The following is a 15,891-nucleotide window of genomic DNA, read 5'->3' as shown; positions in this document are numbered from 1 at the left end:
ACTCTTGGTGGCTGGTGTGAGGGAGACAAGAGAGAGGAGGGTTATTGTGCAGGATGGCTTTCACTATCACTAACGGATATTGACTATAGCACATTATTAATAAACTCTCGTCATATACTGTGTTTAATGGAACTGGCAATAAGGCAGCAGAGGAAAGGGTCTCTATCTGCAGGCAGCCTGACCGAGAATGAAGCAAGGCATTCCTAAACTCACCCTTGGGTGGGAAAGCAAAGGACTGTCCATGGGTTCTTTGAAGTGACAAAAATTACACTAGTGCCAGATGTTGGCACCTTCCAATGTTCTGAAAAACCACCGATTTCTGCCAAACACCGTGGCCTGACACTGAGCATCTGAGCATGGGAGCCAATCATCCACAATCCCACGGTGAGAGGTGGGGGGAGAAAGAAAGAGAGAGAGAGAGAGAGAGAGAGAGAGAGAGAGGAACCACTGGCTCAGTTGTGATCGTGTGACATTTGGCATCACGCACTACTCATAATGTAAGATATCGCTCATGCATCAAGTTAAAATGTTTTAATTTTTTTTATGTTTATTTATTTTTGAGAGAGAGAGAGAGTGAGCAGGGGAGGGGCAGGGAGAGAGGGAGACACAGACTCTGACGTAGTCTCCAGGCTCTGAGCTGTCCGGGCAGAGCTCATAGTGGGGGATCGAACTCGCGGACTGCAAGATCATGACCTGAGCCGAAGTCGGATGCTTAACCAACTGAGCCACCCAGCCGCCCCCAAGTTAAAACTTATTAGAAATATCTGCTCTTCTTGCGTAACACTCACAATCCAAGGTTTTACTTATGTGGAATGTGAAAAACAAGCAAACAAACCCAGGCTCTTAAATACAGAGAACAAACTGGTGGTCGCCAGAGGGCAAATAGGTCAAGGGGATGAAGAGGTAGAAACTTTCAGTTATAGTATAAATAAGCAGTGAAATAATAAGAATTGAAAAAAAAAGAAATAATAAGAATTGAATTGAATAATCGAATTGAAAAGTACAACATAGGGAATACATTGTCCTAATGTATGGTGACAGATGGTGACTACATTTGTTGTGGTGACAGTGAATGACGTACAGAATTGAAACTACTGTAACATCCTATATCGACCATACTTCAACAATGACAATAATAATAATAATAATAATAATAATATAAAAGAGAGCTACCTCTTAAAATTCCTAGGCTTTTGGTCACTTTTATACAAACTTTTTTAAATGTTTAGTGAATCAGGTCTTCTTAAAAATTCTAAAAATTTGGGGCGCCTGGCTGGCTCACTAGGTACAGCACCCAACTCTTGATCTCAGAGTCATGAGTTCAAGCACTACATTGGGTGTGGAGCCTACTTAGAAAAAATGCTACAATTTAATATTATTTTGAGAGATGGGGAAACTAAATATGACAAATTTTAAGAGTACTTGATGAACAAAATATTAAAAATCCTGAATTCCTAACCTATGACTCACTGAGCTTTGTTGCCTAGGTGAAATAACTTATGAAAATAACAAGAAAAACTGGGTTTTAAATGAGTTCTCCATTACTCACTAGTTGTGTATTTTTGGGAAAGTGCCTTGATCCTTCTTTTTTTAACAGTTTTTTTTTGTTGGTTTTTCTGATATTTATTTTTTAGAGAGAGAGAGAGAGACAGAGCATGAGCAGGGGAGGGGCAGACAGAGAGGGAGACACAGAATTCGAAACAGGCTCCAGGCTCCGAGCTGTGGGCACAGAGTCTGACGAGGGGCTCGAACTCACAAACTGCAAGATCATGACCTGAGCCGAAGTCGGACGCTTAACTGACTGAGCCACCATGCTTTGATCCTTCTAAGCCTCAACTGTCTTATCTAAAATGGAGCTATAAAGGCCTACATTTTTCATTTAACAAAGGCCTAATTAGTTGAATAGCAGTTATATTTTAATCAGCACAGCCATGTGCAATACCTTAAATCCATTCTGAAACAAGATGTAGAATACATTTAAAAATTAAGACCTGAACATTGTCTATTTCTACTAATGCCAATTCACCTGTATAGATACTCCTGAACCCTGGATGCACATTGGAATCACATGTGGAGATTTAAAAATTACTTGTGCCTGGGACCCAACCCTGAAATGTTGATTTAGTTGTCTTGGTTATGAACACTGGGATTTTAAAAGATTGACCTAAAAGAAAAAGATTATTTTCATTTATCCCTGTTAGTTTTGAATAATAATATGTACTAACTTTTAAACTTAAGAAGTAGCAGATTTCAGCGGCCTTAAATATAACTGTATAACTCTAATTAGCAGGTCTCACAGTTTGGTATTCCCAGTTAACTGTAAGTCCCTACAAAATTCGAACTGATGATTACATTCTTACCCTGTAGACACAATGATAAGGTTGAGCCTGGTAATAACCAATTTCTGGGAGTACCATTCTTTCTCTATTTGCTAAAGTAAAATTGCTCTTTTACGTAAAAACAAATCATCTGTGGCTTCCAGGTAGGTTGCAGTTAAGTCATGCTCATAAAGGTTGAATCCATTAGCGAGAATAGTATCTCAAGGACACATGGTAAAGAGCAGAAGGAGTAGTAAATACAGAAGTGGAACCAAGCAAAAGCAATATGCTTGGCCTTCACCTTCTTACTTTATTTACCTCCTGGGTGAGCCCATCGCGCCCTGCCCCAGCCCTTGATTATCATAAACATGCTATGTTCAACCTGCCACCAGCTCAGACTCACTCCCAGTGTCCACACTTATGGCCAATGGTATACTTGGCACACCTAAATATACATCCCAAGCCACTTCAGAACCATCCTAAGTAAAACTAGATGAATCCCTTTCCACTCCAAATTCTTTTTTCATTTACCAGCTAATTAAATAATACCTTTTGTGGACACTCCAAAAATACTGGGTGGACCTCAAGCCAAAATTCATCCAGATGTCAAGAGTGATGATGCCCCAAAAGGTCTGGAAACATTTACTATTCACCTAATGAGGTTTTATGGGGCAAGCAGGGAGCTCTGTGTCAGGTTGAGACTGGTTTGGCTTTTAATGTGATTACACGCTTAAGCTAGAGTGACAGTTCCCTTGTTTGGTCCAGGTCTTGAGGTGCTGGGACTTCCCAGGGGGCAGGCATTAAAGAAGTGAACACCTGAGTTTTCTTATCAACTTCCCTGGATGTGGGGCAGAAGGAAAGGGGGGGCTTAAGAGCTGTCAGACACCCTTACGTGTGAACTGTACGAATGATTCTGACACCGATTTCGAGGATTCACTTTTGATGTGAATTTGAAACAGGGATTTAGAAATTCCTGACCCCCCATGCAAACACACGGAACGTACTGGAATCTTGATAGTGTATCCTTATGGATGTTCACTTTCATTCTACAGATTATAATTAAGTGGTGTTATTTCTAAGGATAAATTTCATGTAGTAATCTATTAAATAAGTGGACACTGGCAATGATTCACAGACAGATAGTAAAGAGCAGAATACAACACTGGATTTGAACTGGAAAAGTTAAATACTATGTATATATATGATAGATTATATACGTATATATGATAAATTAACGGACTAGTATATATATATATATATATATATATATATATATATTTACACACATAGAATAAAATTGAATATTAAATTTAACATTCTATGAAATAAAATGCAAAGTGAATTTTAGGCCAATGTAGAGTGAACTTAGTAAAAATAGGCACGTACTACACTTGAGAAAAAGATACTCCTATTAACATCTGTTTCTTTACATTTTGTCCCTTGGTGCTGTTGAATCATTCATAAATTCTTTGGAATAGAAGGTGAAATACTGAAGCTGATGTAAATAGTTTAAAGTTGCACCACGTAAAAAATTAAACTTTTATTTTTAAGGAGGACTGGTCTTTAATCATGCTGTGTTCTCTCAGTAGCCTCATGGTTTTTTCCTACAGTTCAAATCTCAGAAGAGAAACTTTCATTGCTAAGAAGTCCCTTAGTCGGTCAATGGTAAGGTTTATTTTACCAGAGTTGGCCGGATTTGATGAGAACAATTAATCACAATAATTTTTACAATGGCAGAAATGGATGGATTTAATTTTTTATCTTATTTGCAAGGAAGAGGAGGGGTGGAGTAATATCTTTTAATATTTTAAAAAATAGCTTATTGACAAATTTGTAAGACAATTAAGAAAAATTGTATTATAAAGTCTCTGTTAAATCATTTCATTGTTGCAAGTATTTTGACCTCAATATTAGTTTCTCTCAAAGACGATTTGACAAAAAAGGCTGCTTTTGAGTGTTTAAATAAAATGTAGACTGAGAAGGATAAAATAGATTTTAAAAATATATAACCTATTAAAATCTTTCGTTATTTTATTTATTTTTTAAATGTTTAGTTTTGAGAGTGAGACAGTGTGAGTGGGGAGGGGCAGATAGAGGGGAAAACACAGAATCTGAAACAGGCTCCAGGCTCTGAGCTGTCAGCACAGAGCCCCACGCAGGGCTTAAACTTATGAACCATGAGATCATGACTTAAACCAACGTTGGACACTTAATCAAATGAGCCACTCAGGTGACCCTAGTTATTTTAACTCTTTCTTTCTATAAAATATATATCTATATATCTATATCTGTATCTATATCTATATCTATATCTATATCTATATCTATATCTCCAAAACAGATGTTTTTATAAAAATACTTAATTTCTTGGGGCACATGGGTGGCTTGGTTGGTTAAGCATGTGATTTCAGCTCAGGTCATGATCTCATGGTTTGTGGGTTTGAGCCCCATGTGGGGCTCTGTGCTGACAGCTCAGGAGCCTGGAGCCTGCTTCGGATTCTGTGTCTCCTCTCTCTCCGCCCCTCCCCTCATGCTCTGTCTCTCGGTCTCAAAAATAAATAAATATAAAAACATTTTTTTAAATAAACTTAATTTCTTACATTGAAAGAACCACTTGCATAATCTTGGTAAATACAAAAGGGTTTGCCTCAATTATGCTGGCTTAAATTATTTTCTTTGGCTGTATAAACATATATGGTTCTATCGCAATACAGATATTTTAGTAGAACCCAGAAGACAATTATAAGAAATATTTAACTGAATGGATTCTACATCCAACAACATGCCAGGCCACACCATCCTGAAACCCTCTAACCTAACGATTCTAGATAAAATATTGCAGTGAATGGCTTTGAGAAGGGAAGAAGAAAGAAGTCTCCAGATACCCTGAACAAGTGAGCAAGACCAGGGGGTCACAAACATAGTGATAGCTGCAGACTCTTCAGTAGGACTTAAATGCCATAGGCTCATCCGGGTTCCTCTAGTGTTACTACGAAAGCTACTTTGATCTTTATCACAACTCTCTGAGTAGGTACTATTGTTATCCAAGTTTACAAATGTGAAAGCGAGATGCACAGATGTTACATGACTCGCCCAGGGTCACACAGGTTGTAAGCGGCAGCCATGGAATGGAAACCTATACACTGTGGTACCAGAGACAGTAAGCTTGACCAGTTGGTAAGTTACAACCCCGTGGATCTGAGATAACACCAGTCTCAAAGGTTCTAAAATGGAATTCAGAGACATTCACAAATAAACAGAAATCACAATGAAAGAATAAGACTGTAAAATAAGAACAAACATATTTGAAAAAGATCTAAAATAGGACATGAGGAAGGAAAAGAAAAAGTCATTCAAAGCAAAACTCATCTTCCTTTACTAGATATTTCTTTAGTAAACTAGTAGTATTCAGCACAGTGGAATGTTGGAATTACAGACAAGGTGAAATGTGCTGTATTTTTCTGGCACTAATTTAGGAAATGAAAACCCATTACATGCTTCTGCGTTGTAAAATTTAAAGCTTCATGGTTTCCTGCTGCCTCAACATCCCCAAAACAGGCTCTAAGCACCTTGCCCACATGACCAAGAGAAAGTGAGGTAAGCCTGGCCCCGGACGCAATAACCCTTTTCACCCAGTAGGAGGTTTTCTTCCTCTGTTTTGGCAGAGGCACACACACATACTAAGATAATTTTCAAAATGAAAATCAGAATGATCACTGAGAACGACCAAAACACAAAAGTCTGAGATTAAATATTACTTTCATTAGTGAGGATGAAATTAGTAATTCAAGGGGCAATCAGCTGCCAGTAGTACTTTAGGAAAATAAAGAGAAGTGATGAAGGAAATACTTTCTGTGCTTTTACCAGGTATTAAAATAAAGCTTTGCCAAGTTTTGGCAAAGAGATGCCAGGAGAGACGGGTATAGACAAAGCGTGAGTTTAACAGACTGAATCCTTAGATCTAGGTTTCGTGTACCAGGGGCACTAATTTCGCCCACCTTCATAAAATCTATGCTAATGCCTCCAAAGGACTTTAGAAAGGAGAACTTCTAGTCCCTTTGAAGATTTTTTTAAGTATTTGTAACAAAAAATGTTTGGATTTTCCTTACCACCAATTATACATACTAACTTTGCTTGAGTCATTAAATGTGACTAATACATTTCAAATAAACCTGACAGTTTTCAATTTACTCTTTGCTTTTGTCCTATGTTCCCCATGTTGTACTTTTCATCTCCGTGACTTATTAATTACACAAGAGTAAATGGCGTAATGCATGACATGCATTATTATTTACATGTTTCAATAGAGTCAACGGAGTTATTTTTATCTTAGAAAATTCTCTGATTTTCAAAACCGTCTTTTTCCTTAACATTAAAGAACACCATAAAATCGCTTATATTATATTAAAATGGGCCTCTTAATGACAGGCCACCAAGCATGGATGACCCCTTATGGGTCAGATATTTTACACATCTTGCAATAAGAAATCATATCTCGGGGAGATCAAGTTGCTCGCTGAAGGATTCTCTAAGGAACAGACTTGAGTAACCAGGGCGTATGAATGAAAAACTCTTTTCCAGTCCTCAAGCTGCCTCCTGAAGTGACAGGAGGAAGGAGAAGCAAAGACAGTAGGACTAGAGAAAAAGAGAAGCACCCCGATGACATTTGCAAGAAATAATTTCTCCCTCTTTTCGATGCCCAGGATGCTTTATCTGTAACTAAACTATCATCTCTTGTAACATTGATTTTAAATACAATAAAAATATCTACCATTATTGAGTTCTTACTTTGCCCCCAAGTACTTTTTTTTTACCTTTTTAAAAATTTATTTATGTATTTTAAGAGAGAGAGAGAGAGAGAGAGAGAGAGAGAGGCAGGCAGAGAGAGAATCCTAATACTATTACTGTCTTAGAAGGTAGAAAAGTCTTCCCTAAATAACAAGTATGTTTTCTGATATATTTTATATCCTCACGTTTTCCTAACTTTTTTCAACATCAAGAGCAATAGGATTATTGAGGAAAAGTAAACCTTTCATTTTTAAAAAAAATTTTAAAGTGTGAGGTACTAAACATCTCAGGAGAATCATGTCAATTCTTATTATTAACATAGAGCAGGTTTCAGTTAACCATTTATTTCCTCTCCCTTTTCATCTTATTCATAATCTGAGGTTACTCATTTTGATTTTCAAATCCCAAGGGATGTTCTGAGTATCTCTTGGCCTCCCCATGATCCTGTCCTTTTGACGGAAGGGCAAGGAGGTGGGTGACCAGCCTGAGATCAGGCTTGAGCTATCCAAACTTAGGATTCAAGCTTGAGGACCTTGTGATGCTGCATTTAGCTCCCCACCCCAACAACCATTAAAATTCATCAGCTGCAAAAACAAGTACAACAATCACAAAATCTAGTAATTACTTCATTCTCCTCCCAACCAAGGAACAGAGTCACAGAATTGTTAGACTACATGGATCACAATTCAATAATCAAAGAAGGAAAAGAGATGAACAGCACTTTGCCTTGAAAAGCTGAAGTTGAAATAAAGGCTCAGATGGGGACACGAATGACTTACCTTAGTGTATCTTTGATCCTTTCCATGCCATTCTTCATGGCCCAGAGAGGGAACACAAACTTACCTTGTGTATCTTTGATCCTTTCCACGTGATTCTTCATGACCCAGACAGGGACTATGCTTCCTCATGTATCCTTTCTCCGACACGGAATCCTTTAAATATAAAATAAACAAGTATGTGGTGATGTGTTTCTTTTAAGTTATTCTAATTTAATTTGACATAGTTCAAATGTATGTGATTAAGCATGCAGGAAGGTTTTCTTTAAACAAGCAGTAATTAAGTTCAAAACTTTCAAGAATACCTACGGAAGTGTCTCACACCTACCCTCTGGCAAAAAGTAAATAAAATGGCGAAACTGACTACTTAGACAAGGGAATATTTGATTGAAAAGACAGTCGTGTACAAGAAAATAAAAGAGGAACTAAAATTTCAAGTTACCTGGGTGATTACTAGAATTCACATTTCAGAGTGTCACAGGGGATTTTAGTCACTTACACATCATTAATTAACAGGCAGACCAGACTGACAAATATCTTACATGTGTTCACTTATGAGCCACTGATACAACTTCAGGGATCCTGATATTTCTCAGGATCTGATATTTAGCCTGGAATGGGCATCGATTATATACGTATCCTAGGAACACTAAATTTTGTTACACATATATATGATTCACTAATAACTTAAGAATACCAACTAAATTTTTGAAACCTTGATTTTTTATAAAGTAACATGACTGGAATTGACATTTAAGTTTCTTGCAAGGAAGGCTGTTTACAATAAATGGAAGATGTTCTCTTCAAGCCTGATTCATGTCCCACATCAATGCAAACTCTTTTTCAGACAGTCACAAAGGAAGTGAATCAGGTGTATTAGCATTTGAGTCATTAATACATTTTATCAAATGTATTAAAGGAAAATATAAAGAGAACCTAAATATTTTATTTAAGCATTCAAACATTTTCTTGCTTACCATTATAGTTGGTCTTAATTTTCTTGCTCTCTTTTTTCTTTCCTTCCCGTCCACCCCCACCGTTTACGTATGTTGTCTTGTACAAATTGAAAAACAGATTGTATTTGGAAAATTACAAATTCCAAAAAATTAATGAATGACTTGAGCTGAGAATATACAATGGATTACTGATTTGGTCAGATTTCAGGAATCCTGTTTGAAGTTAATTGTTTAAAGAAAATGAAATCAATCATTACCAATTTAACACTACATCTTAAATATGGCAGAGATCTTTATCCCAGATATCTTAAATGTTTCTTAATTTCTTTTTCCACATGAAAATATCTCCTCTTCTCCCTTCCCCTAAATAGAAAAACAGGAAATAAAAATCAAAGTTTTTAATATTGTGTGTAACTTTTTATTACAATATTTAACTATGATGATGAAGGAAGCATTACAACTATTAACTTGAACATAAACAAAAATTATGCCTATAACATAAACATATTGCTTAAAGATATAAGCAGGTTAGTGTAACATTTATAATTGAATATGATATTATGCTTATAATAAAAATTTTGGTTTCGTTTTAAAAGATTAACTCAGATTTACATTTTTATAGTAAAATATTTAGCATGTTCACATTTTAGTTTTTAATATATAGGCATAGATAAGCTCTATAATGATTTAAACTTTAAAAATGGTGTATTTTTTTAGGGGCGCCTGGGTGGCTCAGTCAGTTGAATGTCCGACTCTTGGTTTTGGCTCAGTTCATGATCTCACGGTTTGTGAGTTCGAGCCCCGCAGCACCGAGCCTGCCTGCGATTCTCTCACCTTCTCTCTCTCTCTTCCATTCCCCCACATGCTCTCTCTCTCTCTATCTAAATAAGCCATACAGAGAAAGACAGATACCATATGGTTTCACTCTTATGTGGATCCTGAGAAACATAACAGAAACCCATGGGGGAGGGGAAGGAAAAAAAAAAGAGGTTAGAGTGGGAGGGAGCCAAAGCATAAGAGACTCTTAAAAACTGAGAACAAACTGAGGGCTGATGGGGGGTGGGAGGGAGGGGAGGGTGGGTGATGGGTATTGAGGAGGGCACCTTTTGGGATGAGCACTGGGTGTTGTATGGAAACCAATTTGACAATAAATTTCATATATTAAAAAAATAATAAAAAAATAAAATAAAATATTAAAAAAATAAATAAGATAAACATTAAAAAATAAAAATGGTATATTTTTTAAAAAGTTTATCACAATCTTTTTATATAAAACCATGAAAATAACTGTCTTTGCAGTATCAAAAAATTTAGTATTTAGCATCTATTTTCATTTCATGTGCAAACTCTGATAATTTTTCAATAGTTTTTTCTAACGTATTTCTTCTTTTTCTAAATGCTATCCACCTTTAAATAAAACCATAACATTCTAACTAACGATCACTTGGTACATTAAAACAGATAAAGCACATGTGGATAATTACATATATTTTAAAAATACATTATTATTTCACTTACTTTTAAAAACCTACACATTTAATCATATCTAAGGCACACACTTTCTTTTCCTTTTTAGATTGCTTTTAAAAATATACATGTCTCTCTGACTCCCTCTTTCTCTCTCATATATATATATATATATATATATATGTATATGTATACACACACACACACACACACACACCTCTTTTGAACACAAGAATTTTTCCAGGATCCTCTCAGCTTCTCATGGACTATATGACTCAGAGCTTATGTTTAATCATTGTTTTGTGAATGTTCAAATAAATGGACTCCAAATGGATTAATATGCACATAAACTATATTGTTATTATCATTTCTAATCATTTCTTTCAGAACAATATTTAATCATGTCTTTGGTGTTGTTCATTTATTAATTTATTTTTAAACTATCTCCATAAGGAATCGGCTCTTCTCACCAAAGTAAAAACAGCTGTCCATCCTCTGTGCCTATGCTAATCTTCCTGCATATGGCCAAGCCCTCCGTTCCTACATTTCAAGCACATGTCAGATCCACCGGCTGGGATCTGAGCCCTGGCCTTCTTTAGCTTGTACTATCGTCTTGTCATCATGCTTTGGTAGGACAAAACTCAGAACTAAGTGGAAAGAAAGTTTTTCACCGATTAAATAATGTATACACGTTGACTTTCAAAGTGGCTTGCTTTGTAAGACTATAGATACCAGAAACATCTACTGGAGTCTGGAGCCTTGAGTCCTTCTTGTTTTGCTTCCCATGTGCAAGTCAAGTCTGAACTCCTTTCCCCATCAGCAAAAAGTGAAGATCTATATCCAGGTAACACAAAATTTCTGTGTTCATTTATGACTATCTGAAAACACTATATAAAGTGACATCAATATAGGAATCGGCAAATTGTCATCTGTGGTCCAGCTGCCTGCTTTTGTAAATAAAGTTGTACCGGATCACAGGCACACACATTGATTTATGTATTTTCCACAGCAGGCTTCAGCTATCATGGCAGAATTGAATAGTTACAACAAAGACCTCTGGCTTGCCAAAAAAAAAAAAAAAAAAAAAAAAAAAAAAAAAAAAGACCTCTGGCTTGCCAAGCCCCAAATATTTACTCGTTGGCCCTTTAAGAAAACAAATGTGGAACCCTCCAATTAACGCTAATACTTACTACTATTACTTACTTACCAGTAGTAATAGCAGCAAAAGTCAATTTCTACAAGTCTCATTAAAGCCATTTGAAATACCCACCAAGTAGTGATGTATTGTTTCTTTCTTTGGAAAATGAATATGGTTGATCTTGCTAACTATCCAATAAAGTCAAATGGGAAGTTTTTATTTCCATATATCCAACCTGAAGTTTAAACCCTCCCATCAGCGTGTGTGCTTAGTAATCTCCAGGATGACAATGAAAGCTTCAGCTTTCAATTCCATGCCCAGGCACTTAATGTTTCAACAATACTGCTCAATACTGGCTATGAACATTGGAAAGCGTGCTGACACATTAGTGTGTGGTCATCAGATAAAGTTTTATATATTATTCATATTTACAATGTGGTACACTGAACAGATGTCACCTATAATTACTTGGCTTAAATTAAAAAACTATAGATTAATGTTTCCAAGTTTTAAAATACATATCAGAAATGAAAATCAATTGGATTATTTGATCTAAGTTAATTCGAGAAATATATTCATTTTATTAGAATCTTCAGATTAGAGGCAACTTGAAATCAGTAGTAGCCAAGCAAGAAACCGTATCAAAAATGATCTATTGGACACCGATCGTAATGCAAAGTCATCCTCTGCAAAAGGAAAAGCCATTGGAGGTTTAATTACATGTAAAAGTTTGTGTGACTGACACGTACCGGAAACGCAGTAGACACACGAGAGGTCCCAGTGAGATAAGAGACAGCCAATGCAGTACAGATCAGAGGGAGATTTGTTATTCGTGGAGACTTCCTCTTTACAGGTATTTCATTTGCTGATATTTTAGCTGTGATAAATCAGTTTTTAATGTGATATTTATTTGAAGAAATCAAAACAGTATTTTCTTTCCTTTTGGGACATAAAACTTAAAAAGTTTCTAACTAACTGTAACCTATAGCTATTAGTCTAAATACTTAGACTATTGTTACATACCCTTCAAAAACAAAACATAATCTGTCAAACACCCCAATGACAGATGATTTATAAAAATAGGCTTCCTACTTTTCGAAGGTTATTCATAAAACATCTTGACCTTTTGATACAACTCAAGAATCGTCTCACCCAGAATCTGCATTCAGCATCATTCTAGTCCATCCTCATGATTTGACCATATTGATAAACCCTCAGAAAAAGTCTTCTCAGAAGAAAAAAATCATCAATACATTTTGACTAGAAATTCAATGATTTCTTAAGATCTTATAGGACTCTATTTCGGGGGATCTAACTTCTAAGTTAGTATCCTAAAGACATAGTATAGATCCACTCTTTCCAAGGCTTCTATTCATAAAAATGATGCACACTCTTACTTGTCTACTTGTACATTACTGTAGAAGCAAATCAATTAACGAGAGGAATTTAAAGGAAGAATTTCAGGATTTTTTTCAGGATTTCTCAGGATATTCTTGAGATGTGTCAAAGTCTTCTTTAAAAGATTACAGAGTTTTGTTTTGTTTCCTTTTTCTTTTTCTTTCTTTTTTTTTTTTTTTTTTGCATTTTAAGCAAAGCTGATTAATGCTCAGCCTGACTTGTGCTGCAAGCTCATGAGAACAGATGATAAATGAACTGCTCTCTAATATATAATGTTTAATAATGAACTTGAGCCAAAAAGAAATATCAAAGAGAATGGTTCAAAAGCTAAAAATCAATAAGCCAGTAGTTTCTCCTTTTATATGTATATGACTATGGGTGGAAAACTGGAATAAAATACATATTAAAAAAGAACATAATTCTACCTAGATTTTTGGTCAAGTAGCACTAAAGCAAAGCAGAAGGAACAAACAAGATAATAAAGAGCGAATTGAAAAATAAACCTGACAGGAAAACTTAGAAATGTGTGTCAAAAACCTTAATAATATCCTTAATAATCAATCACATCCGTTTAACTTTTGTAATCTGTAAATGCTCTGGTTCTAAGAACAAAAAAAAATTATATTCCTTTCAAGGATTTTTCTATCACCTTAAATTCTTCATAGAAGATAAAGAATCACCAAATACAATGTTTGAATCACATAAAATTATAAATATATGTGTATATATGTATGTGTGTACAGATATGTGCATATATATTAAATATACGTAATTTCTAAGAGCTGTTGAAAAGAGGCTAGGCAAAGAGCAGTCATTCAGAAAGTTCCCAATAAACTCAATTTAACATTTTTGTTTGGCTATTTAGTGACCCTTACAACCAATACAAGCAGAATTTATTATAATTTAATTTGGGGATGTTATGACAAATTACCAATGGATGAACCAGTATAGTTATCTCTTAAAATCTCCTCACTTACTTATATGGCTGTCCTTTCAAAAATGAGAATTTATAATGTGTATAAAGAAGAAACTCTATAAGGACACACATCTGAACAGGCATTGTTGGAGTAAAAATCTACCTCTGCACCAAGAAACCTCAGTGTTCTCAAATAAAGTTCTGTGTGTCCAGTAAGTTTAGCATGCGAAGCTCCCCAGATGCTTGCTTTTGGGGGAAAAAAAGAGCACACAGAGAACACGCTGGCAACTGCCATATATTTTGGCCGTAACTGACAGTGCGCGTGATCACGTGATTGCAGCTACCTACTGTTTTCCATGCCACCTGTGACTGCCAACCATTTCATGTAATTAGTGCTTTAAATAAAACGACTCAAAAGCTTTTCTCCGTTTTGCAAAGTGAAAGATCAAATCATTGTAAGGGAGAGAGTTAGCATCAAACCAGCGTAACCAGCTATGACACCTAGTAATTGAGTCCTGTCACGGTGCACAAAAGTTATCCACAGCTCATTATCTCCGAAGCATTCAGTATATATGAGACTATAAAATCAGTACTGCAAAATTGCCAAACTACAGTCCTCCACCTTCTCTGCTATGGGGTTGCTTCGAGAAAGTTAAGTCCACCATCTTCTCTTTCATTTTCCTTTTAGACATTGAGTAAGTGTGATAAATGTTTCATTTTAATTTCCATGATCAGATCGTCAGAGCCACAGACCTATTCAAGGGGGAAATGACTCGATATCACTAAGTCTGGCTGTTTTCAGAGACGTCATCCTGCAAGTAGGGGCGCCGACGGACAAGCCACTCCCTGGATTTAACCCAGAGGCATGTTTAACCATCACAACATTTTAGAAATTGGGAGATTTTATGAAACATTCCTATCTCTTGACTTCTCTTGAAAACAAATGATCTTTCAGTATGGATCTACGTTCTCGTCTGGTAACAAGAAGCCAGATGCAATTCCTATTTGCCAATCTGCACCATCTTTATCACCTTATGTCTTGGGCACCTCACTGATTCAAACTGCCTACAGGCATCCGAGTCTGATTCTCTTGCAGTAGAATATCTACATTTTCTGGCTTAGTTGCTTTATCCATGACTTGGCCCCTGGCACAATTCAAACATAGCAATTACCTGTTCCCCTACATTTTTAATTAATATTTCCTATTTGCTTCCTTATCAATTTTATATGGGCTAACTAGATTCATGCAGCATGTGATAATTGAAGAGTACAGAACAATAAGGTAGGAGACTGAAATCTCCTTTTATTAACGATTAAAACAGAAACAGCCGGAGTTTGCATTAGGATGTGCATTCTGGCCACTTGTCCCTGGAGCTTGAAATCTAAACACCAAAATTGCCAGCAGGCCTGTGGTTGGTCCACTGCATAACCTGACCTATGTAGACAACTCCTTGGACAAAACTATGAACCAGACGTTTTTTGGAATCTTAAATTATAAGTGCCAAACCCCTTCTGAACCTCTTCAGTGCCAGAGTTTAGAGTGAAATATTATAACAATACTTTATAATAATCAGGTAAAATCCCAGAGTAATCCGCTTCAATGGACACATTTTTAGTTTTAGTTTTTTTAAAAAGTGGTCAGTACTAAAAATGGCATCCCTCTGTAGATGGTAAGCTTTCTTATCATAGGTATATGCAATACGTGACAATAATATAATTGTGCCTGACAATAATAATACGTGCCTGATACCTAACCTCTGTAATCCCTAATCCAGACCTTTTCATCGTCCATATTTCCTGCCACAGTTGAGATGATAAACACGAGTAGCATCGAAAGGTAATTATCTAAATGTGACCAAAGCAAAGAACTGTGATGAGCTTGATTCTACGTCCCTTCAGCACACAATTTCTTTTTCTATACGGCATGATCATCAGGTGCGTTGAAACTCTGATCTTTGAGCTACATTTTTTAATTTATCACTTAGGTTTTCTTAGTTGTGTTTTACTTCATTCTAAGCTTCATTTCTGACACAGTATCTCTAATTCAAGCATGCTGCTGCCAGATGGAAATAAGTTCAATAATGTGGAGGTGCAAATCGTAAAGGCAAGTTCAGATTCCTGAAAGAATTACTGG

At 36.0% G+C, this 15,891-nt stretch overlaps 1 long non-coding RNA gene across 1 annotated transcript in view; it reads right to left on the bottom strand.

Annotated features, from left to right (window-relative positions):
* The window catches only part of LOC122237830, a 245,857-nt gene that overhangs the window by 110,432 nt on the left and 119,534 nt on the right, over positions 1-15,891 (bottom strand). Inside the window, exon 2 of the long non-coding RNA XR_006216477.1 lies at positions 7,950-8,038. This is a non-coding gene — a long non-coding RNA (uncharacterized LOC122237830). The remainder of the gene's footprint in view (positions 1-7,949; positions 8,039-15,891) is intronic.

The sequence above is a fragment of the Panthera tigris genome, chromosome B1 (assembly GCF_018350195.1).
Source record: "Panthera tigris isolate Pti1 chromosome B1, P.tigris_Pti1_mat1.1, whole genome shotgun sequence".
NCBI lineage: Eukaryota > Metazoa > Chordata > Mammalia > Carnivora > Felidae > Panthera > Panthera tigris.
The sequence above is the reverse complement of the archived record's forward strand: the minus strand, read 5'-3'. Positions and strand labels throughout refer to the sequence as shown.